Below are 24,675 nucleotides of genomic sequence, written 5' to 3'. Positions count from 1 at the left end.
GATATCCAATAAAAAAAAAAACTAAACATGTAAAAAAGGAAAGAATAGATAAAAATAAATCAATTCAAGTGATAGAATTATCAGACAAGGACATTAAAATAATTACAAACATATTCTATATGTTCAAAAATATAGAGCAAGAAATCATGTATACATTAAGGAGATCATAAAATATCATGATATAAATAAGAAATTATTTAAACCTCTTTAAAAAAACTTCCATATATAATATACAATATATTGTATATGATTAAGAACAGATTAGACACTGCATAAAAAATAGATCAGTGAATGTAAAACAGCAATAAAAACTTTAAAAATAAAACATAGAAAAAAATTGGAAAAAATGATCATAATGTCAGTGAGCTCTGAGAAAATTCAAGCAGCCTAATACTTGTACAAGTAGAATCCTGAAAAAGAGAGAAAACTGAGATAGAATAAAATATTTGGAATAATGGCTGAAGTTTTCCAAGTTTGTTAAAAATTATAAACCAAAGGTGGCTTGGGTGACTCAGTTGGTTCAGTGTCCAACTCTTTATTTTGGCTCAGGTCATGATCCCAGAGTCATGGGGTAGAGCCCCATGGAGGGCTCTGAGCTGAGCATGAAGCCTGCTTCACATTCTCTCAGGGTGCCTGGGTGGCTCAGTGGGTTAAGCATCTGACTCTTGGTTTCGGCTCAGATCATGATCTCACAGTTCATGAGTTTGAGCCTCATGTCGGGGCCTGAACTGTGAGCCTAGAGCCTGCTTGGGATTCTCTCTCTTTCCCTCTCTCTCTGGCCCTCCTCTGCTTGTACGCATACTCTCTCTCTAAATAAGTAAATAAATAAACTTAAAAAAAAAAAAGATTTGTCTCTCTACCTCTGTCCTTCTTCTACTCATGCTTGTGAATGCATGCACATACTCTGTGTCTTAAAAAAAAAAGTCTCTCTCTCTCTCTCCTCTCCCTCTTCCTTTTCCTCTCTCTCTCTCTCTCTCTCTCTCTCTCTAAACCAACAGATCCAGGAAACACAATAAAGAAGTACAAGATACATAAAGAAAACAGAAAACTACACTGGGGCAGAGCATCATTAATGTGCTTAAAACATACTAGTATAAAGGGAAAATCTTTAAAAGCCGCCTAAGAACCCATCACTTACATAGAAACAAAGATAAGAGTAACAGCCAGCTTCCATCAGAAACAACACAAGTCAGAAGATCATAGAGCAACATCCATAAGAGCAATGAAAGAAAAATTGGCAACATAAACTTCTATATCCAGTGATAATATCTCTCAAAAACAAAAGTGAAATAAGAATTTTTGCAGACATAAAAAAAACCTGATAAAACCAATCACACACAGACTTGTATTACAATAAATATTGAAGAAAATCTATCAGGCAGAAGGAACCATAACACCAAGTTGGAAATGTGGATTGATAGGGAGAGCACCAGACATGGTAAGTAAGTGGTTGTAAAAAAATATTTTTCTTAGTTTTAAAATATCTTTTATTTATTTATTTTTAAAGTTTATTGGGGGGGGGGGTGGACAGTGTGGGCATGCACACACACACATTTGCACACATGTCGAGGTGGGGCAAAGAGAGAGAGAAAGAGAGAGAATCCCAAGCAGGCACCATGCCTAGTGAGGAGCCATTCTCGGGGCTCAATTTCACAAACCATGAGATCATGAACTGAGCTGAAATCAAGGGTTGGACATTTAACCAACTGAGCCACTCAGGCATCCCTAAAATATCTTTTAAAAATAAAATATCTTTGGGGTGCCTGGGTGGCTCAGTCGGTTGAGCATCTGACTTCAGCTCAGGTCATGATCTCGTGGTTCATGAGTTAGAGCCCGGTGTGGGCTCTGGGCTGACAGCTCGGAGTCTGGAGCTGCTTCGAATTCCGTGTCTCCCTCTCTCTCTGCCCCTCGCCCGCTTGTGCTGTCTCTCTCTGCCTCTCAAAAATAAATAAATGCAAAAAAATTTTTTAAGAAATAAAATATCTTTTAAAAATTTCAAGTAAAAATTATAAAAATGTATGGTGGGGTTTAAAGCATATGTAGAAAGAAAATGAATAACAAAAGCATAAAGTCTGAGAGAGTAGAAAGACAATATACTGTTTTAATATTCTTACAGGGCAATTGAAGGGGGGTAATATTACTTGTAGACATGTGATAAATGTGTACACTAGAAAATTTAAAGCAAACATAGACATATACGCACACACAAGAGTTAGAGTTAATAAGTCAATAAGGAAAGAAAATGGAATCAGAAGAAAAATGCAGTCCAAAAGCAGGTGTGAAAAGCAAAAGAGAACAAAGAAGGCCTAGGACAAACAGAACACATATAGCAACATTACAGATTGAAAACCAACCATTTCGATGACCATATTAAATGTAAATAGTGTGAGTTCACCAGTGAAAAGGTAAAAACTGACAGATCAAATAAAAGCAAGATCCAACTAAATATCCTATAGATATTAAAATAATAATAAAGAAACATGCTAACGGTCTTTATGCCACTAAATTTGACAATTTACATAAATTGGGTATACTTTTCAAAAAAACAAGCTACTAAAACTCACTTAAGAAAAAATAGATAAACCTGAAAATCCCATATTTATTAAGGAAATTAAATTTGGAGCTGAAAATATTTCCCCAAAGACACCAGGTGAGTTAGGTGATGAGTTCTAAAAACACTTAAAGAAGGACTACGGACTCTTCACAAATCCTTCAAGACAATAAAAGAAAATGCTTCTCAGCTCACTCGATGAGTGATATTCTCATCTCATGAGTGATATTCTCATGTCATGAGTGATATTCTCATCTCATGAGTGATTATTCTGATACCCAGATCAGAAAGAAAAAAACATAAGAAGACTTTGGATCAACACTCTCATGAACACAGACAGGAGAAATCAAAACACACTTTTAGCACATATATTTCAACAATATATAAATAAGGGAATATATCAAGACCGTGATTTTTATCACAGCATGCAATGTTGGTTTAACATTGGCAAATTAGTCAAGGTAACACGCCATATTAACAGACTAAAAACAAACCCCACAACTAACTTCACATTTAATGTTAAATCAGAAACACGGCAAGGATTATCGGTCTCGTTATTTCTATTCAACACTGAACGGGAAGATTCTTAATCCGTGCATTAGGGCAAGAACAAGGGAAAATATAAGGCACATCCATTGGAAATATAGATGTATGCACACACATGTATACACACATACACATAAAACACATTTCACAAGTCAATAATAGGAACCGATATTTAATGATTACATTTACCTGATTGTTCAAAATAGGTAAAACGATAGACACTAATGATAGACGAGTGGCTGCCAGAGACTGGGAGAGGAAGGAATGTGCAGGAAGGAAAGGAGAGTGACAGTTAACAAGCACAGAATTTCTTTGGAGGTGACGAAATATTTTAAAGTGAGATCGTCACAGTGGTAGCACAACTTTCAAGTATACTGAAAGCACTGAAATGTACACTGAATTTTATGCTGTGTAAATTATATCTTAAGCTGGTATAAAAAAGAAGTTATACAAACTCACGATTAAATAAATTATATTAATAGCAAAGATAAAAATACTCAAAACGCATCACTTCCTTGTTATTTTGCCCGGTTTTTTTGAAATATTATTTATGATCTTGAGGCGATTCATACCTATTTTATCTGTAGGATAGGTAAGCAGTATAACAGTATTCTACTGCACACATTTTCTAAGCTCTGAATTCAGTCACCATGTTGGCAGATTGAAATTGGACACTGTCAAAAACCGACACCACAAAAATGGTCAACCGCTACAAATTTGAGCCTGCATCCTCCAGAGAGCTGGTTGTTAATCATTCACAAGTACCTCACTGCCTGTTTTACTCCATCCTCTCCAGACCAGTGCCACGTGGACCACAGAAGGTAGCCAGGAGTGACAAAATCCCGAGGAGAAATGCATGAGACAATACATTTGTTTGCCCTTGTAATGAGAAAATGATGTTCCTGGAAGGAAAGGAAGGAAGCTTGATAAATACCTGACTTGCACACGATTTGGGAAACATCTTGTCTCAGGCTGGAAGCTATAGTCCAAGCGTACATTGTTGGTAGATCATGTGGTAGATCTCTTAAGTGGTTTGCTCATAAAAAATACCAGGCAAATAAGAACTACAACTTTTCTACTTGTATAGATACGCACCTATGTACCTCACTACTTCCTCCTCTGTAGCAAACACACTAGGTAATTAGGGCTACCATTACCTTTTTTTCTTTACCTCAATGTTGCATTGGGTAAATGGTTGTATTTGTTAAGTTTGAGACTTTAATATAAATAACAACACTTACGAAAAGGTTTTCTGAGTCTGTAGGAAAAAAAAAATTAAGGTACTGACTTCTATTACTGGAAGAGTTTATTATAATAATCATAATATCTATTTGCGTATACTGGAAAGGATGAGGAAATTTAAAAATGAGTATAAAATATCTGGCTCCATCGGTTACTAACAGTGAAAACACTTAGTGTGCTAGCTATTTGTGCCTTCTGATTCTCATCTTCCCCATCGGTAAACTGGGGTGAATAATGGTTCCTGCCTTTTAGAACTGGAGATTAAATGAGATGATCTCTTGTAAAAAAAAAATTTGCAGTATACTTCCTGGCACTTAATAAGCACTTAATAAATGTTTGCTCTTTATATATTTTGCTGTCAGGATTTAAATAGGCAATCATAATATGTACTGTGGAAATTCTTGGTGGATTTCATTCCAGGAGTGCATATCATATTTATTTCCTAAGATTCATTATATTAGTTTTCCCCGTGCAATTTCTTTGCACGTCTTACGCATGTGTAGGCAGTATATTCAGACACAAGACCCTTGCATAACTAGGGGATTATTTGGACTTTAAGGCTGACTGAAAGAGACGGCTGTCCTATGAGGTGTATTTCCTCAAACACTGGAAAATGGCAAAGGAAGCAGCTCTTCCTCTAGCAGGGTTGCCTTTTATCTTCAGCTGCTTACAAGCCCTCAGAACTCTTCGGGGATAATTGCGATGTAATGCGTTACAGATGCTTGCTAGGTAATTTACTCAGCTGCCACCACCTGGGGAGATTAGACGGGATTTCCCCTCCTGACACTGGGCCCCGGGAATTTATAGTCTTTGCTCTTTCTCTTCTCTGGTGGTATCACTCTTCTCCCCCAGGCTTTACTAGGAAGTCAGCCATTTTAAAGTATACAAGTAGTTTGCCTGCATGAGGAAATACCAGCAAACAAACTCTATACAGGCTGGGTAAACTTTAAGGCATGGTCCCTATTTTACCAGCCCGGCTAAACCTGAAATATTATCAGGCTCTTCGGGACCCACCCAACTTTAAAGCAGTGCCCTTATCTTTTCGTGTGCCATAGACACTTTGGAAGTGTTAGGGGCTGAATTATGTCCCTGCAAAGATGTATGGTGAAGTCCTAAGCTCCAGGATATCAGAATGTGACCTTTTTTGGAGATACCATCTTTACAGAGGTGATGAAGACGAGGTCATTACAGCGGGTTCTAATCCAAAATGACTAGAGTATAAAAAGGGGAAATTTGGAGACAGACATGCACACAGGAAAAACACCACATGAGGATGAAGACAGAGATTGGAGAGGTTCATCTAGAAGTCAAAGAAGGCTAAAGATTGCCAGGGAACCAGGAGAAGCTAAGAGACAGGCATGGAACAATCTCCCTTACAGTCTGCAATAGAAATCAGCCTTTCCAACACCTTGATGTTGGACTTCTAGCTTCCAGAACGGAGATAATAAATTTCTGCTGTTTAAGCCACCAAGTTTGTGATACTTGGTTATAGCAGCCCTAGCAAACGACTTTGAAAGCCTATGAAAGGCTGTGGATCCCTTCTCGAAATACCTTTTTAAAATAATGTACATAGGATAACAAAGGAAATCAAACATTACAATATTGGTTTTAACTTTTTTTCAAAAACAACTCTGGGATGTACGCATATATGTATTGATCTATTAATGTGTTAAATACAAGATCTAGTGGTGGGTCAAAAAACAGTGCAATTCTGAAGCATGGTTAAGTGTAAATGGTATATTAAGGTCTGCAACAAACCTTATATGAAAATACCTGTGATTTCTATTGGTTATAGGGTGCTATTATTACTGTTGTTTACTGTCCATAGTCGTAATTGAAAGAAACGGTAAATTCCAATTAGGGATTAGTGAAAGTTAGGTCAAGTCCACTGACCACCTGAATTCCTTCCACAGACATCTCCAGGGTCATGGACTCCAGGGGAACAACTTCAGCTTTAGAGGCTTGGTCTCACTGAATCTTTCCTTATTTATAACATCTAGTCACTTTGTTCACTCTTACTTGTTCATTCATGTCTAGTTCCAGGCTATATCTTTCCTGGGTACTTCAGCGATAAGATTCTATTCTCTCTGAGGCCCTCTTTACTCCTCAATACCGCACAAAGCTCATTCTCTTGGACCTGACATTGATCTTAAAGTTGCTAGCAAAGACTGAGGGTTGCTGGAGCCATGTCGGGTGGGGTGATGGGCTAAACAGGTGATGGGCATTGAGGAGGGCACTTGTTGAGAGGAGCACTGGGTGTTGTATTTAAGTGATGAATCACTAAATTCTACTCCTGAAACCATTATTACACTATATGTTAACTTTGATTTATATTTAAAAAAATAAATAAAAAATATTTTACAACGGACGATTCACATTACAGCCCCACTCAGGGCAATCTCTGAAACAAGAAGAACGGAAATCTTCCCAGTGGACAGAGAATTACTATTATGATAAGTATCATTATTATGGTTATAATTTCCAGTTTGCCTCTGATGGCTAAATACCACCAGTTGGTCTATGCTATTCCAGAATCCTTTAGTATTTTATATGAATATTGGGGAGCCTCATTTCATAGCAACATCTCTTGCTATCATCTATGGCCTATAGAAGACATCTACCACTGAACTTCCCAACCATTCTGGTACCTATTTACTAGTGAATTCTTTAACACTTTACAGGTAACAGTGTCCTTGCAGCCTGCCTGGGGATTATAGGCAGCTGTCAGGTCATTGGACTTATGTAGTAAATCCAGCCGTGTATGTCCTGCTGTCCAAGCATTTTAGGTTCCTCTTTATTACTATGTCAAGACATTCGAGCAGTCCTACCTCTTTTACTCTAGGCCATCAGTGTTTTAAACACCACAGGGTCTTCTAGCAGGATATTATCACTGGCTCCAATGATCCTTCCATAATGTTAAATCCAGACAATGTTGCCACATCAGCAAACTCTACAGTTTGGTCTCATATCCCACCTTCCCTGCCCCAGCACTCTCAAGATTCTCCCCTGGCATTTTTAGCTGCTTCTGCCATTATAAATTATATATCCAGTTCTCTCAGGCTGAATAATCCCTTCCTTTGAGTATTCAGGACAGTTCTCCCGTGCTTGAACACTTTTGAAGCATGATTATTCTTATTGCTTTAAAAGCAAAGAGGAGAGATGGGGACATCTCTTGAGAAGACAAGTGCCATATTACAAAGTATTTGATTCAGGTGAGAGCTTTGCAAAATCACTAGGCAGTGGGGGACAGGTGTCCTCTATCAAGAAAAGGCCACTTTTACCAGCACAGAGGGTTTAGGGGAATCAGAAGATTTCATACTTTTTTAAATGCATCCTCTCTTCATGTCGCCAACTCCAGTCTCAGAATCTCAACACCTTCGTATTTGGTCCCTATCTTTTTTCACAAAAGCTGTAATATCAGCACCCTTTTTAAATCTAGAACTCTCACAATCAAATCTGAGTGCAGATTTTCAGCCTACCCTTTGGCTATAGTCAATAAAGGTCTTTGTAAATACTGCCATAGATCACTTTTAAGTTTTCACGTTGTAATCGGAGCTGATAGTTGGCTGATCTGTATTCTTCCATTAGAACATCTGTGTCCATTAACAAAAGCCATATTGTCAAGAATCAAGCTCTAGAGCTATTGCATACATCAGGGCACCCCCTTCACTTATACCCTATGTCACACCACTACAGAGATTCTCATGCTCCAGGACCACAGGCTCTCTCCTCCTACCACTTAATACTAGCAGTGTCCTGGCTTGCAATTAATTCAGTTCTAGAATCCTATTCTGTAAGACAGCTTTCTAGAATCAACTTTCCAAAGTTGGGACCCATGTCACTGACCCTCAGCCAAGGAGTTTAAAGCAAGTTATTTATCTGGAAGGTGATCTTATAATCCACCAGTAGGGAGATACAAAGTAAGACAAAGAAGCCAATCGGAGAGTCTTATTGAGCATGCTATCATCAGAGCCACTTGAGGCTCAGGTACACTCTAGTTTGTAGAATTCTGTATAGAAAGTGCCTCAAAGTTATCCCAGCGTAGGGGTGAGGAAGATGGGCTCTTTATGCATGCACACATGCGGTCATTGGATGAGAGCTACTGTCAGGAGTGTTAATGGTAACCCCGCAGCATTGTCTATCTACCTACATTTGGGCAAAGTCCCAGGTGTTTTCCATGACACTTTATTACCCATATGGAAGCAGTAGGCATAGGACACTGACAATGTATGCTCCAAGCAAGGGTATTGGTGAAGCAAGAATCACGAAGAGGTGAAAGAGAAAAGTCCTTCAGACCAAGATAAATGTATCCTCTTTACATGGGACAGTTGTTTCTCACATGACTTATCCCAGTAGACAGAGCTTTGAGCCACATACCTATTCAGTGACTTGATGTAGAGGGAGAACTGGTCTGAGGTGAAGATAGGCGTAGACGCAAAGACAGTGGCAAATCGCTCGGTCGGGGCCTGAAAGGAACAAGATTGTAAAGCTAAGGCAAGGAGTACGGGTAAGAAGAATATGAGTGCATCTATGGGAACAGAAGCTAAGTGCAGCCCTGTGTGTCCTGCCAAGTCTCTTCTCACCAGGGGACATCCACCCAAAGAAGGCTCTGTATAACGGAGGACTCCTCCAGTGGATATCAGCCACCCCAGCGTTGGCACAAGAGTTCTTGAAGACAAAAATCATAACGGCAGAGGTGGAGGCTATACACATATCCAGGATAGTGGGCACCACTCATCAATGCTGATGTAGCTGCTGCCACTGTCGAACGTCTTGCATATCAGCAGGAGACCAACACTGAACCTTTGATGTAGTTCCATCCCTTGAGGAGACTAACTAGCCTCTTGGTGGCAAATTGTTTAGAACAAACCTATTCCACCTAGGAGACAACAAGGATTCATATACACCTCTGATATGAGTTTTCCTTCTCTGCCCACAGTAGCCCAGCCGACAGAACTGTCCAAGAGGTCACAGAGTGTCTTGATTTAACAACATAGGATCCCACCTAACATCACTTTAGACATCCTAGACTATAAACACAGGTAAGAAAGGGATCAGTACAGCCAAGGACAATATTCCGCTCCCCACATCTTACAGAGTTTTACACAGTATTTAGGTAGTTGATTGATACTTATTAAAAGGGAAAAAAAAGCATTTTGAAAAAAATCTCTCACCAAGGATACTTAAAAGTATATTTCATGTCCTCTGTATGAAGTAACTATACATTAACGCCAGTGACAAACACACAAAATCTTTAGATAATATTTTCCAAGAATAAAAAGGATTAACGAATTCACTTTAAATTCTCAGATACGTGAATTAGAGCAACTGAGTTTTAACACAAAGGGAGAAGAAAGGAATTTATTTTGAAAATTTATGCCTTAAAGGACATGATGAGGACTTTAATATCACCTTCTTAATTTTGTATTAGCTGGATAATTCGTAAAAGTGTGAGCCAATGCTAAGTTCAAGCAGAGTCAAGTTTAGGTACGCCAAACTGGATTATATTATAAAGTCTTACTAGTTTTCAAATTTTTTTAAGAAAGCAATCAAGAAGACTTTGGAACTCCTAAGAATTGTACCTATTGAAGCAAAGTAATGTATAACTTCAAACCATTTTGCTACACATAGAAATTTAAGGAGTTCATGAAACACTAGATATTATGAGCTACATTTTTTTTAATGTTTATTTCTTTATTCTGAGAGAGAGACAGCATGAGCGGGGAGGGGGAAGAGAGAGAAAGAGAGAGAGACTGACCCCCAAGCAGGCTCCACGCTGTCAGTACAGAGCCCAATGTGAAGCTCTATCTCACAAATCATGAGATCATCATATGAGCCAAAATTGAGTCGGACACTTAACCAAATGAGCCACCCAGGCGTTCCTGAACTACATTTTATCAGAAGAAAGTTCTGTTATGTCAGTTTATAAAGGCAGTGCTTGTTGATGACCCTCAAAGACATTTACAAGAATCTGATCATATAAATTTATTAGAGCAATATAATTTCCATTATTTTAAATTCTATAATAAAACTGATTAGCTTTAGTAGTATGGCTGTAACAAGCATTTTTCTCGTAGGTTGGCCAACCTTCAACTGCTGCGTTGCTTCAGGGACACAAATGAGCATGTCTGCATGTCATGATCGCATGGCTAAAAATGGAAACACACATGGACAAAGGGGCAATGCAAATGCTAACTTTCTAAATGATCCAAAAGTCATTCGGTAAATTGATTATTTGCAGTTTGGTATGGACACATCTTAAAGCATGGCTCTATAAACAGAAGTACATGTGTAAGCAATAATATATAAACAATATACTAAAGATACTGCCAGTGAAAACAGTATAAATGCATACAGTTGGAACACTGCCAGGCAGTTAGTACTCTATGATTTCTAAATCTATATAATCCCTTCTGAGAGTCTTCCCTTATTTTTTTTTATCCAGCCTGGATCCCATGTCAGTTTACCCTTTCTTACCTCTCTGTCTCTTGGCTGGACCCAACTAGCCAAATCTCAGCCCGGGTGAATCCTTCAACTACATTCTCTGCACTGACACCAGGATTGCTGGAAAAAAGTATCACATGATCTGATAGATTACCATGAGTACAATTTGATGGCCTTTGACATCCAATTGGGTCTCACTGCTACCAGATTTCCTTCAGTTTCCACACTCAACTCTTTCTTTCCTCGTACTGGCTTTTTCAAACAGTCTCCATTCTCCTCAAATCCCTATGGCATCTCCTCCATCTCTACTGTAAGCACAAAGCTCTGCCTCTACTTTAGAGAAATTAGAAAGTATAGCAGTAGGGTGAAGGGAGGGTAAGAGGTGGACAGGACGGTCCCTCAGTTTTCTTTGCCCAATTTATAAAATCAGGTCTTCATTTACAGTCTCCTTTCATTCCCACCCACCCATTCCTTTGGAGGAAATCCTCCTGACTCATGTCCTAATGGTGAGAATAGAGATTAGACTTATTTATCAATGTGTTAACGAGAACTAACTTCTTGTTCTTTCACCCAGCTGTTATACTTTTAGAAAGGTATTCCAAGAAAAAAAAGGATCATACTGTAATACAATTATTATGTTTTTTAGTAGCAAATATTAAAACCTTTCTGCATGTCCTTTAATACACAATTAGTTAAATATAAAGTAAAATATAGACTTAAAATAAATAGAGTTAAATAAAATACAAAGTGAGTTAAACATAGAGTAAAATATGCTCGCTTGTTTTGCAAGTGTAATTTGTTCCAGAAGCATGCTTGTAATCCAAAGCACTTGTATACCAAAGTGAACTTCAAGAACCATTGGCTCAGTAGTGATCATGTGACATTTGGCATCACATACGACTCATATTGCAAGACACCGGTCATTGATCAAGTTAAAATTTATTAAAAATGTTTGCTTGTCTTGTGGAACACTCACAGAACAGGTTACTTGTAACCCAAAGTTTTATTGTATCTACTGTAGACTGAACGTTTGTGTCCACCCAAAATTTATTCATTGAGAAACCTCATCCCCATGGGGATGGTAAATGGAGATGAGGCCTTTGGGAGATGATTATGTCAAGAGGGTAGAGTCCTCATGGATGGTGTTGGAACGTTTAGGACAAGAGGCCAGAGAGAGCTCCCTTGTTTCTATTGCTATATAAGGAAACCAAGGAAACAACTGTCTGTGAGCCAGGAAGTGGCCATTCACCAGATGGCCGGCAACTTGTCCTTGGACTTCCAGCCCCCAGAACTGCAAGAAATAAATTTCTATCCTTTAAGCCTGGGTAGTCTACGATATTTTTGTTATAGCAGCCCAAATGAACGAACACAATATCCTACAATGGAGAACAATGAGTATTGTGAAGATTATTAATATTATAAAGACTTTAAAAGTCTGACACTGCTCTTTGGTCTTAACATGAAGAGAAGTCTGTCTGTGATACATCATTCAAAGGTGAAAAATCTTTTCATATACCAGTATTAACATTATAGTTCCATAGTTGTTGAAAATATAAACAACTTTCAAAGGCAGTTTTCCTGGGTTAAGGTTGGAAATTGAAGGGTACTTTATTTATTTATTTATTTATTTATTTATTTATTTATTTATTTATTTATTTATGAGAGAGTGAGAGAGTATGTGAGCAGGGGAGGGGCAGAGGGAGAGGGAGAGAGAGAGTCCCAAGCAGGCTCAGCACTGTCAGCATGGAGCCCAACGTGGGGCTCAATATCACCATCATGAGATCATGACCTCAGCTGAAATCAAGAGTCAGTTGTTCAACCTTCTAGCCACTCAGAGACACCCTGAGGGACACTTTTAGGTTCTAATTTCTACATGTTTGTATTTAAATTTTAAGAAGGCAGACTTACATTTATAACCGGAAAAAAAAATTGTTTTTTTCCCAATCGTAAAAGTCTATGGATAAAATTCTACTCCAGGGCTATGGTGGAATCCTTCAGCAACATTAGTTTATAAATTAGGCCATTTCTTTTCAAATTCACTGTTGGTTGCTTACTCTTTACCATTAACATCTAGACGTGCTCTAGTCTCTTTCATATTATCCTTCTCCCATATGCTACACCTAACAAGAACCCTTCATCTCACATCACCTTCACAGCCTGACATCTTGACTTAATTGTTTCTAGGTCCTCACTCTTTTATTTAACAGTTTACAGTGATGTGCTTCAGCTTCTAGCACACCACAGACTTCACTCCCACCAAAGTCAGCTAAGGCCTATTTGTGGACAAATCCAACAGATAATTTTCTGTTGTCTTATGTGAACTTCCTGTGGTGTTTGCCACTGTTAACTGTTTCCCTGAATTTCTTTTTTCTATTAAAGTCCACAACCCTACATTCTTTTGCTTTTTCTCTACCAGGAGAGCTGCTACTTATCATTAACTTTCAAGGATTACTTTCAGGTGCTTGCTCCTGGAATGAATTTTGTCTTCAACTCAACTACTTTTAGCCTTGAGGAGAGAAAAATGGATGGAGATTATATTCTAGAATTAAAGAAAATCTGTGTTTGCATCGTGGCTCCCTCACATGTTTATTAGGGGACCCACAGAAAGCAGCTCATCCTTTTGGCTCTTGCTTTCTCTGTAAAAAAAAAAAAGGGAAGTAGCTTTCTTGTAAGGTTGTTGTTAGCATTAAACACTCACAACTATGAACACCCCATGATAAATATTTAATAGCTGGTAGCTGCTATTACTCTGATTTTATAATCTCTCCAGGGAAATTTCTACTCTCCAACTATGACACATAAATGAATAACCACCACCTCTTTTCCCTCCATCCCAAACTCTCTCCTAAATTTCTAATCCAAACTGATGACTCAACAGTTCTACTAGATACCTCCTGTCATAAAAATCGACACCCAAATATGATCTCCACTAGCTCTCTGCCACTCCTCTTAAAACTCTGTGTTTCTCTTTTGGAACGCATGGTGTCACCGCCACTCAGTTCAAAACTGAAACCTGACAGCCATTGTTCCTATTCCCCGTTTCGTCTCTTTACATAACTGGTCACTAAATCTCAGTCGTCCTTCCTCCGAAATATTTTCTGAGTTCACCCTCACAGGCCTTTGCACCATCTTAGTTTATGACATCATCAACCCTTACAAATGGTGATAGCAAGAGGCTATTGATCTTTCTACGTCCAGGTTCACATTTTTCTTTCTCCTGGCCCTTTCCATCATCTCCTCACAGACTGTAGCTAGTAACTGTCCTTATGTGCTTAACATCTTCCCACAACCCTCCTACATTTTGACCTCATCTGTTACCACTGCTGTCATTCCAGCCTCCTCACGGCCAACCCCATCCAAGCCTCATCCATACCAAACATGGTTACATTTCTCTAATGAGTTGTATAGCTCCAACCGGTGATGAACTACTTCCTCTCTTCAGTCTTCTCGCTGGACTTTTTCCTTGGCTGAACTGTATCTGCCCTTGAGATCTTACCTCCTGAGGAAAAATCCATTCCCAAATCTTAGCTAGTTTCCCCTCAACATCATTTGCTCCCATAGTAACATATACACCTCTACGAAAGCACTTATTTCAGGAAATAAAATTTTGTTTTCATGCCTACTTTTTTCTCTGAGCCAGTGTTTCCCAATTCACATCTGTTTCTCCTCTGAAGCAATTTTTTTTTAAACAAGTGTGAAATGAGATCAGCTAGGAAGCTTATTAATAATTATCTATATTCCTGAATCCTACTTCTGGCTTAATGTTGCAAAGGAATCACATCCTTTCTTACCCCACAAAACCAAATAAGAGTAGCATAATAACTAAAAAATGGCATAACTACATTATAAGTTAACAAGGACAGAAAAATAATAGAGAGGAAAATGGAAGATGAGTTTATTTGAACCAATTTTTGGAAAATGGGAAGCAAATGGTGGAGTGATAACTATCTTAGCACAGTGGAAGAAATTAAAATTTTAGCGCCAGGAAAAGGAGAACATGGACTATAAATGACCCAATTTTCCCTAAATACTGCTGAAAAGTTTAGCACTTTGAACTCAGTCTAATGACTGAGCTGAAAACAGAATATTTGAAAACCTACATTAAAAGTAGTTGAGGGGCACCTGGGTGGCTTAGTCAGTGAGACATCTGACTTGATTTCAGCTCAGGTCATGATTTCATGGTCCATAGGCTGGAGCCCCATGAGATTATAGAATGTGAAAATGGGAAGCTTGAGATTCAGGCTGAGCATGTACCTTACAAAGAAGTTTTGGCATGTGGCTGAAAAATAAGAATTAAATAAATGTGTACATATTATTTTACAGAGAGAATTCTGAGAAAGTAGTAGGGTAGAAAATACCAGGAACCTGTCTCCCCACCTAGACAACAAGTGCACTGGCAGAATCTACCTAATGCAACTATTTTAGAACTCTGGAATCCATAGGAGCTTTACAACTGTGAAGGCAAAGCTTAAGGGACAAACTGCAGTTAATTTCAGCCTCAGCTCAGCAGTGGTTACCTATCCACCACCAGTCCTGTGGCAGGCAACTTGGCCTGTGTTCACTCCACTCCCCAAACCCTTGGGCTGAAGCAAGTTCTAGGAGATGTAAATTGGTGGCACCTCCCCCCACCCCTTCATTTTTCTTTTCCTCATCTTAGAAGCCAGATATTAATGACTAGGACATTGAAAAGCGATTGCATAAACTGGAAATCAAAAGATCACTGTGCATAGTCTGGGAAAGGCACAGTGTCAGAAAAAAAGAGAAGACCTGAAGTTTGCACCTCAGATGGATTCAAAACAAAGAGAAAAACAATCAACAAACAAAACCTCAAGACCCAGGGAAGGGGAGAATCTGATTATCAGAGATAACCACATGATTAGATGCAAATGTCCAGTTATTGACCAAAAGGCAAAATGAAAACAAACAAACAAAAGATATACAAAGAGATGGGAAAGTATGGCCCATTCAAAGGAAAAAAAATAAACCAAAGGAAATCATCCATACCAGAGAGAGGACCTGCTGTAAGAGGACTTTACAATAACTACTGTAAAGATCTTCAGAGAACTAAAGAAAGATGTGGGGAGAGCAAAGAAAATGATGAAGGAACAAAACTGAAGTATCAATAAAGAGTGAGAAAAAAAGAAACAGGAAATTCTAGAACTACAAAATACAATAACTGAAATAAAAATTTTACTAAAGGGATTCAAAGGCCGATTTAAGCAGGCAGAAGAAAGAATCAGTGAATGTGAAGATAGGAGAATTAAAATTATTGAATCTGAGGAAAAGAAAGGACAAGATTTAAGAAAAGTGAATAGAGCCTAAGGGACGTGTAGGATACTATCAAGGAGACCAACACAAGCACTGTGAGAGTCCCGGAAAGAGATGAGAGAAAGGGTCAGAGAAATTATTTAAAGAAATGATAACAAAAATTTTCCCAGGTTTGACAAAGACACAAATATAAATACCTTCCCCAAATTCAAGAGGTTCAACAAGTTTAATTTTCTTTTAAGCTATAATAAATGTCCTCAGAGAGTCAGAAGAAAATTGCATTAATAAAAAAGTAACAGCAAAAAAATACACAAAGAAAAGGGAGTCACGTTCTCAACAGCAACACCAAAGCTAGATGATAGTAGAGCTGTGCTTTCAAAATTTTGAGAGAAAATTCTTTTTGTGCTACGATTCTATGCCAAACTTTCAATCAAGTGTGAAGGTAGACTAAAGGTGCACTTAAACATACAAGGAATTCTTTGTCAGGACGTTGCTGAAAAATATACTTCAGTAAAATAAGTATACACACCAAGAAAGAGAAAAATCTCCCTCTTCAAAGCAAGAGTTTGGCTCAGCTTGAGTCAGGAACGCTCTACTCCCATCACCCACGAAAAATGGAGGCAGGGTCATGCATGGCACAGAATTTAGCGCAGAATCCATCACATGGATTTTGGGACTGAGCGTATAAAAGAAAAAGCAGTTCTTTATGGTCTCATCAGTCATGGCCACATCATTTTTTTTTTTAATTTTTTTTCAACGTTTTTATTTATTTATGGGACAGACAGAGACAGAGCATGAACGGGGGAGGGGCAGAGAGAGAGGGAGACACAGAATTAGAAACAGGCTCCAGGCTCCGAGCCATCAGCCCAGAGCCTGACGCGGGGCTCGAACTCACGGACCGTGAGATCGTGACCTGGCTGAAGTCGGACGCTTAACCGACTGCGCCACCCAGGCGCCCCATGGCCACATCATTTTTAAGCAAAGAATCTGAATCCCAAAATGGCAATTACCTTGCTCAAGGTGATACAATTTGATAGTGGTGAAACCAGGCCTGGAACTCAGATTCTTTAATTTCTTAATTCGGTCTTCGTTCACATTGCTAGTATTGGAACAAGAAACTCCGCCATGTTGGAATTTGCAGCTACCGGTTAACACTAGCCTCACCTGCTGCTAGGTGAGATATTAAGGAACTAAAAGAGTACAAATTCAGATACAACTAACATTTGCAGGGCTCCGTAGTTTGACTCTTTCACATACATGTCGCCTATAAGCTGATTATACCTTGGGTGACATCCAGGACCATATCAGGTATACACAAGAGATGATGTCATTAAAACTTCATGTTCACAGTGCTTACTTTACCATTAGAAGAATATAAAAGGAAAAACCACCAAGGACCAGAACAGTTTCACTGAGCTCCAGAGAGTAAGTCAAAATCTGATCTAAGTTGTGAAGTGTGGGTAAGTTTAATGTAGCGATAGAGGAGAGTGAGGGCATTTGAGGCAAGGAAATGTTCTTGAGCAACAGGACAAAGATGGGGATGAGTGTATTTTGGGGCTGGGGTGGGCGGAAATTTCGTGAATTATAATTGGATGAAGCAGAGAGATTCTGTTGTCAATTTCTGGCTTAAGAGGAACAATTTAAAGTTATAAAATGGGTTACACGCACACTTTAGAATTCTTGGTGTTTAGCTAAATCATACTGCATTCAAGTCAGGGTGATACATGGTTTTGCCAGCTCCTTGCGGTTTTTCTACAGTTTTGAACAGAAGAAAAGGTCAAAGTTTTCTAAAAGCTCCAAGATGTTATTGGAAACATACGGCAACATAAATGGCTGGAGCTACAAAGCATGTTGCCCTTTTCAACCTATTTATGGGTTAAAAATAGCAGAATCTGATTTTCAGATGAAGCAATAATCTTTACCATGAAAGTAAGGAGGAGTAAGCATATCCTTATATGCCAGCTGTGTAAATTATTTCTGTTAAGATAGACCTTCAGTCTTGGACAAGAGGGGAAAAAATCGATATTAATCCACTCATACTTGTAATGGAAGGATGTGGTCATATAAAGTAATACTGGCTAGTGCAGGACCACAGTCTGAATTTGAAGACAGATGCTATATGTTTGCTATGGAAACAATAGACCGTAACATTGTATTTGATATGGAAAAATCAATCACAGTGTTACCAGCTAGAAACTGCTCCGCTTCGAGGCAAGAATACAAAGGACTCCAAGCCGTTGTTAAACAGAAGAGGTTTCACGATTATTTAATCACCAGAGAGGCCAAACCAATTAAAATATCATCTGTCAATACTTTTTTCCTAGGATTTGATTTCAGGAATAATAAATGTTTTCTCAACATCATTGTCTTGACCTAAATGATGACATGGAGAAATAAAAACCATCAGGATCAGGTTCACATTTTCCAGCAGGAAGTGGTTTCAGATTTTATTTGGAAATAGAAAAGGCCAGTGTTGCTTAAGGCATTTTTTCTGGAATCTATCAGGTAAAACTCAGGCTTTACAAAGGTCTGGCAGTGTGAATCTGAATCATCAAATAACAACCAGAATGCACACAGCCTTCAGGCTTCAGGGATCTGGTATGAATTCATCTCCGGCTGTGACCACACACATGTGGTGAAACGGTACTCTTACTGGCAGGATTCAGACATTTAATTCCCAATTGCTCATGCAGAAGCAATTGCGTAGTTTCAGTGTGACTGGAAAATAGGTGCCTTACGCAGGGAGAGGTGGGAGCTGGGAAGATACATTGAGGCAGGGAATATCTTCCTGAGGAGTCTAACCTTAAAATCTAAGGAGGTTGGGGCGCCTGGGTGGCACAGTCGGTTAAGCGTCCGACTTCAGCCAGGTCACGATCTCGCGGTCCGAGAGTTCGAGCCCCGCGTCAGGCTCTGGGCTGATGGCTCGGAGCCTGGAGCCTGTTTCCGATTCTGTGTCTCCCTCTCTCTCTGCCCCTCCCCCGTTCGTGCTCTGTCTCTCTCTGTCCCAAAAATAAATAAAAACGTTGAAAAAGAAATTACAAAAAAAAAAAAAAAAATCTAAGGAGGCTAAATGGATCCTCCCAAAACTTTCAAGTAAGGAAATTATACAATCAAATCTATGTTTTAGAAAAATAGCCGTGGTGGCAATATGGATGATAAATTATAGTGGGAAGGTTCTGGATACAGGAACCGTGTTGGAGACTATAAAAAGTTCTACAGAATTTGACTTTAAGTAAGAGCAGTAAGTAAGAGAGGAAAAGGCCAAGTTGAGGGTATGGAAAAGAATAGATTAGAATGTCAGAGAGGAAGGAATTGAAAATGATGTTGAAGTTTTTTTTTTTCTGTGGGAGCCTGGTTAGATATTGAGATCTTTAAGAGATTTGGGGGAGACACAATGCATTTCAAGGCTAATACACTTTAGGGCTAATTCATTCTCTCTGTCCCTCTCATTCTCTTGATTCCGATTTTCCTCTTAACTTGAACATGGCTGAGAAGAAGTGTACTGTGCTCCACAAAACACTTCCAGCTCTGCAGAAAATAAGAGAATTGTCCAGGTCTAGAACTACCGCCTGATCCTCTCCTATACCAAAGATATATAAACCTCAAACCTTATATTTGAAATGAGAGTTCGCTCTAAATTCAATACTATTTGTCAGTCTCTTTCACATAATGTCTTCTCTTCAAACTTTTCACAAGACGCATTTCAAACATTTCCTACCATGGAATATAAGAAATTTCTGTGAGCACTTTAATGCTTTATCTTCTAAAACCTAATACACCTTATAAATAGAGTTTGCAAAAATTAATTGGGCCATCTTTAATCTCCCCAAATCCATCTAGAGTTGCACTAATACATATCACAGAGTAATTAATTACAGTGCATTGCCCATGCAGTGTTCCATGTCTTACACACAATAAGATGTAGATAGTCAATAAAAAGTATTGAAGGAAAAGTGAAATATTTTTATACAGTTGCATAATCTTAGGCAACTTACTTCACACCTCTTGCCTAAACTTCCTTGTCTACAGACAGGTAACAATATCGTCTATCTCAGTGGTAATTACAAGGTTACATGAGATAATACACATCAACTGTTTAACATAGCACATGTCATGTAGCAAATTCTTAATAAATAGTGAATTTTACTATCCCCCAAAATAATGCTTCCAATAGAAAGGCAATGTGAGACACACAGGTAATTTTAAATTTTCTAGTAGCTACATTGAAAAAAAATTCAATCATGTAAGACTATTTTAATAATATACTTCAGGGGCGCCTGGGTGTCTGAGTCGGTTAAGCGTCCGACTTCAGCCAGGTCACGATCTCACGGTCCGTGAGTTCGAGCCCCGCGTCGGGCTCTGGGCTGATGGCTCAGAGCCTGGAGCCTGTTTCTGATTCTGTGTCTCCCTCTCTCTCTTCCCCTCCCCCATTCATGCTCTGTCTCTCTCTGTCCCAAAAATAAATAAACGTTGAAAAAAAATTAAAAAAAAAAATATACTTCACCCAATATATCAAATAAATTATAAAAACATATAATCAATATAAAAAGTGATTGAGATATTTTATATTCTATTTTTCATAATACATCTATAAAATCCAGTGTGCATTTCACACTTACAGTGTATCTCAATTCAGACTGAGCACATTTCTTTTTTTTTCTTTTTTTTAAAATTTTTGTTAATGTTTATTTATTTCTGAGAGAGAGAGAAAAAGAGAGAGCATGAGCAGGGGAGGGGAGAGGAGGGGCAGAGAGAGGGAGACAGAGAATCTGAAGCAGTCTCTAGTCTCTGAGCTGTCACACAGAGCCCGACGTGGGGCTCAAACTCACAAACCATGAGATCCTGACCTGAGCTGAAGTCAAGTGTTTAACTGACTGAGCCACCTAGGCACCCCTACATTGAGCACATTTCAAGTCTTCAGTTACTACAGGTGGTTAATGGCCATTGATTTAGATGCTCATTATCTATGGATGCGAGTGATATGTAAGTGGCTGAATAACATCTTTACAAATGGGTTCAAAACCTCAAAAAAATGAGAAAAAGGGGGGAAAAAAACCTCTAGGGAATGGATCAGGATAGAGTACTGAAGATCTTACTATTTTATTATTAATTGGCCTTTAATAAATACTGTATTTCAAGTAAGCTAACAGTGAGATAAAACTATTTGAATTTAGAAAAAATGATCATCACCTCTTTTTAAAAAGTATGGGAAGTCTGCCCTTGCTTTAGATAAAAGCCTATTTTGAAACTGGTAAACTCACAGAGAATTCTACAGTAAGTGTGATTCTCAGAGAGGCAAAAAGACCCACACAGTGTTTAAAATGTTCTTAAAATATTTTAAAGAATGTTTCCATTCTCACTGTGCTAAAAGCACAAAAGCTCTCCTGGGGCCCACCCTAGGCTTGCCAGCTCAATGTACCATATTTGGCAGTTAAAAAAAAATAGAAGAGAAAATCCCTCCACCTTCACCTCTTTCTTACATGAGCTGATTTCACAAGATCTTTACATGCTTTATTTACTATTCATTTTCATCCTTGGGAAAGAAACTTGAAATATTTATTCACAAGGTATTATTCTTTTAAAATGTTTCCTAAGCCAAGGGCTTGGTAAATGGCAGAAAAAAGTGTCTGCAACAGTCAGCGTAAGTATTATCCCTGAAATTGCATTTTAAAATATTTTAATAATTAAAAGAGTTTTCTGCAAAACCAGGCAAAGAACTAAGAGAATAAAAAGGCTCAAAGATCCAGGGTAAGTAAGCCTGTCAGACTGTATGTGTGTGCATGTGCTTAATTCTTACGTAAAGCCCAACAACATTAATCATGTCTGTAAAATGATAACCAAAACGACAGCTCTCGCTCTGCAGTCAGCTGTACAAGGAAGCATTTTCTAGCCATAACCCACCACTCTGAGCAAACAACTGACGGGCAGCAGTCCTTTTGTCAGATTCTGACAAGTGAATCAATAAAAAGACACAGCAAAAGTTCAATCAGAACAGACACCACTAATACGGCCGGCCTTGTGGGACCCACATAAGCGTGGAACTGCTTTTCCATGTTAATTTCTCTTCACTACCCCTTGGGGTTATCACCTTCTCTGGCCCCTGTTAATTAAAAACTGCCTCCTTCTAAAGTTCCTTGGCAGGCATTTCCCTCATGTCAGCCTATTCTGCTGACTGCTAAAAGAAATGGGGGAAGGAGTTTCCAAAGCACAGAACACCAGCGTGCCAAACCTCTGCTCTGGTCCTCCCACAAGAATGTATATAATCAAATCCTTTGACTGAACGGAATTTCTTATAATTGTTAACAAAAAACACATATGAAAATTAACACACCACACACAAATTAAAAATAACACTGTATCAAACAGTGAACTAAGTAGCTGGATAGGCAAATTAATAATACATCAGGAGACAATCAGGTTATCATTGTTTGGATTAGCCTTGTTTTGAACTGGTTGATTTAAACATTTCAATTGTATACACATTTCTATTTGATTCCACTTAGCACTCGGTTCTTGCATTCTTTCTTTTCCTAGAAGAGAGACAAATTTATCTCTACCTGTTTACTAATCTTCAATAATACCAGGATTGACCCTAACAATTTTTGTGTTATTTTGTGTCTGTGCCAAAACCTCTAAGAAAAAAATGTTTAAATTTTAAAAATGGTAGCAAGGTCCTTTCAGCCATGTTAATGACAAACATAAATTACCTATGTGACTAGGCAGTCATATTATTCCAAATTGGTTTGATTAAACATGCTTTCATTGATTTTACACACACACAAAATATGGGCAATACATTCAAACAATACAGAAGCACATATAGTAAAAAGCGAAAATCTTTTGATTCACCAAGACATGCCCAATCACATTCCCATCATTAACTATTAGTATAATTTAGATTTTCCCATGCATTTACAAACACACATACAAATATGTGATATCATCTTGTTACTTATACAATACAGTCATAATGTATACCTTTTCTCTGCTTGCATTTTGACCTAATGATGTGTCCTGGAGCTGTTTGCATGTCAATTGATCTTTCTCTGTTAAGCTGCTAAACAGTATTTCACAATATGTATTCACTAAAATCCAAAACCATTCATGTAATGGATGTACAAGTTTCCTTTTATTTTTCATTTTAGAAAAAACATATGTTAATAAAATATTTATACATGTCTTTTTAGGTAAAATGCCAGGTAATTTTTACAAAAGTAGAAGTGCTGGGCAAAAATGTTCATATTTTAAAATTTGATGAATACTGCAAATTGTTCTCCAGAAAGACTTCAGCCACTCCACTTCCACTAACAGTGTATAAGGTCATCAGTTTCACTATACCTTCACTGGCACTGGATATTACCATTTGTTTTAATATTCTACTGGTTGTGATTTATAGGACTTTACTTAGGATCTATACTCTCACTTTTAAAAAGAATATATATATATATATACACACACACACACACACACATATATATACACACACACATATATATACACATATATACACACACATATATATACACACACATATATATACACACACACATATATATACACATATATATACACACACATATATATACACACACATATATATACACACACACATATATATATATATACACACACACATATATGTATATATATTATTGTTAAATAATCTCTAAACCCAACAAGGGCTCAAACTCACAACCCTGACAGCAAGACTCACATGTGGTACCAACTGAGCCAGGCAGGTGCCCAGGATCTGTGCATTTATTTATTTATTTATTTATTTATTTATTTATTTATTCAGAGCACGAGCAGGGAAAAGGGGCAAGAGAAAGGAAAAACCAGAATCTTTTTTTTAAGCTTATTTATTTATTTTTTGAGAGCAAGCATGAGTGAGAGAGGGGCACAGAGAGAGAGGGAGAGAGAGAGAGAATCCAAGCAGCCCCTGCATGCACTCTAAGCACAGAGCCCAGTGTAGTGCTTGAACCCACAAACCACCAGATTGTGACCGGAACTGAAACTAAGACTCAGATGCCCAACTCACTGAGCCACCCAGGCAACCCAGAAAAAGCAATTAGCCAGGCTCCACACTCAGCACAGAGTCCAGTTCAGGGCTCATCCCACTACCCTGGGATCATGACCTAAGCCAAAATCAAGAGTCAGACTGAGCCACTCAGTCACCCCATGGATCTGTGCTTTTAAACTCAGTTATACCATATCATCTCTGCCAGACACATAAGCTTTTGTTATCAAAACCTATAATAAATTGCATCCACCATCTGAACAGCACAAGAATATAACAAGCCATCACTTTTCTCTCTTGCTTCCGGTCTTCTTTGTAATCAACCACTGTTCTAGAATTTTTATCCTATATTGTTATTGCATTTTTTTATTACTTATCAATATTTTAAAAACAGAATCCTATGTTTTCTGTTTATTAATTTACCATTCTTTGATTTCTACTACCTGAATAATAGTAATAACAATACTAATATTTAAAATTACTATTAAGATTTTGCTGCAGTATTTTTGAATTTTTTATGCAGAAAGACATCATGACTGGTAAGCTCACTGAATCTCTGGATGCCCAAATGAGACTTTATTTTAATCTCACAATTAAATATACATCA

General features: G+C 38.1%; 1 long non-coding RNA gene across 3 annotated transcripts in view; it reads right to left on the bottom strand.

Moving 5' to 3' along the window:
• The window catches only part of LOC112861609 (uncharacterized), a 445,815-nt gene that overhangs the window by 141,494 nt on the left and 279,646 nt on the right, over positions 1-24,675 (bottom strand). For all 3 annotated transcript variants that reach the window (XR_015250511.1, XR_015250510.1, XR_015250512.1), the window contains 3 exons: positions 10,817-10,903; positions 9,247-9,369; positions 8,717-8,805 (listed from right to left, as the gene is read on the bottom strand). This is a non-coding gene — a long non-coding RNA (uncharacterized LOC112861609). The remainder of the gene's footprint in view (positions 1-8,716; positions 8,806-9,246; positions 9,370-10,816; positions 10,904-24,675) is intronic.

The sequence above is a fragment of the Puma concolor genome, chromosome A1 (assembly GCF_028749965.1).
Source record: "Puma concolor isolate L17-30 chromosome A1, mPumCon1.1.hap2, whole genome shotgun sequence".
In the NCBI taxonomy this organism is placed as follows: domain Eukaryota; kingdom Metazoa; phylum Chordata; class Mammalia; order Carnivora; family Felidae; genus Puma; species Puma concolor.
The sequence above is the reverse complement of the archived record's forward strand: the minus strand, read 5'-3'. Positions and strand labels throughout refer to the sequence as shown.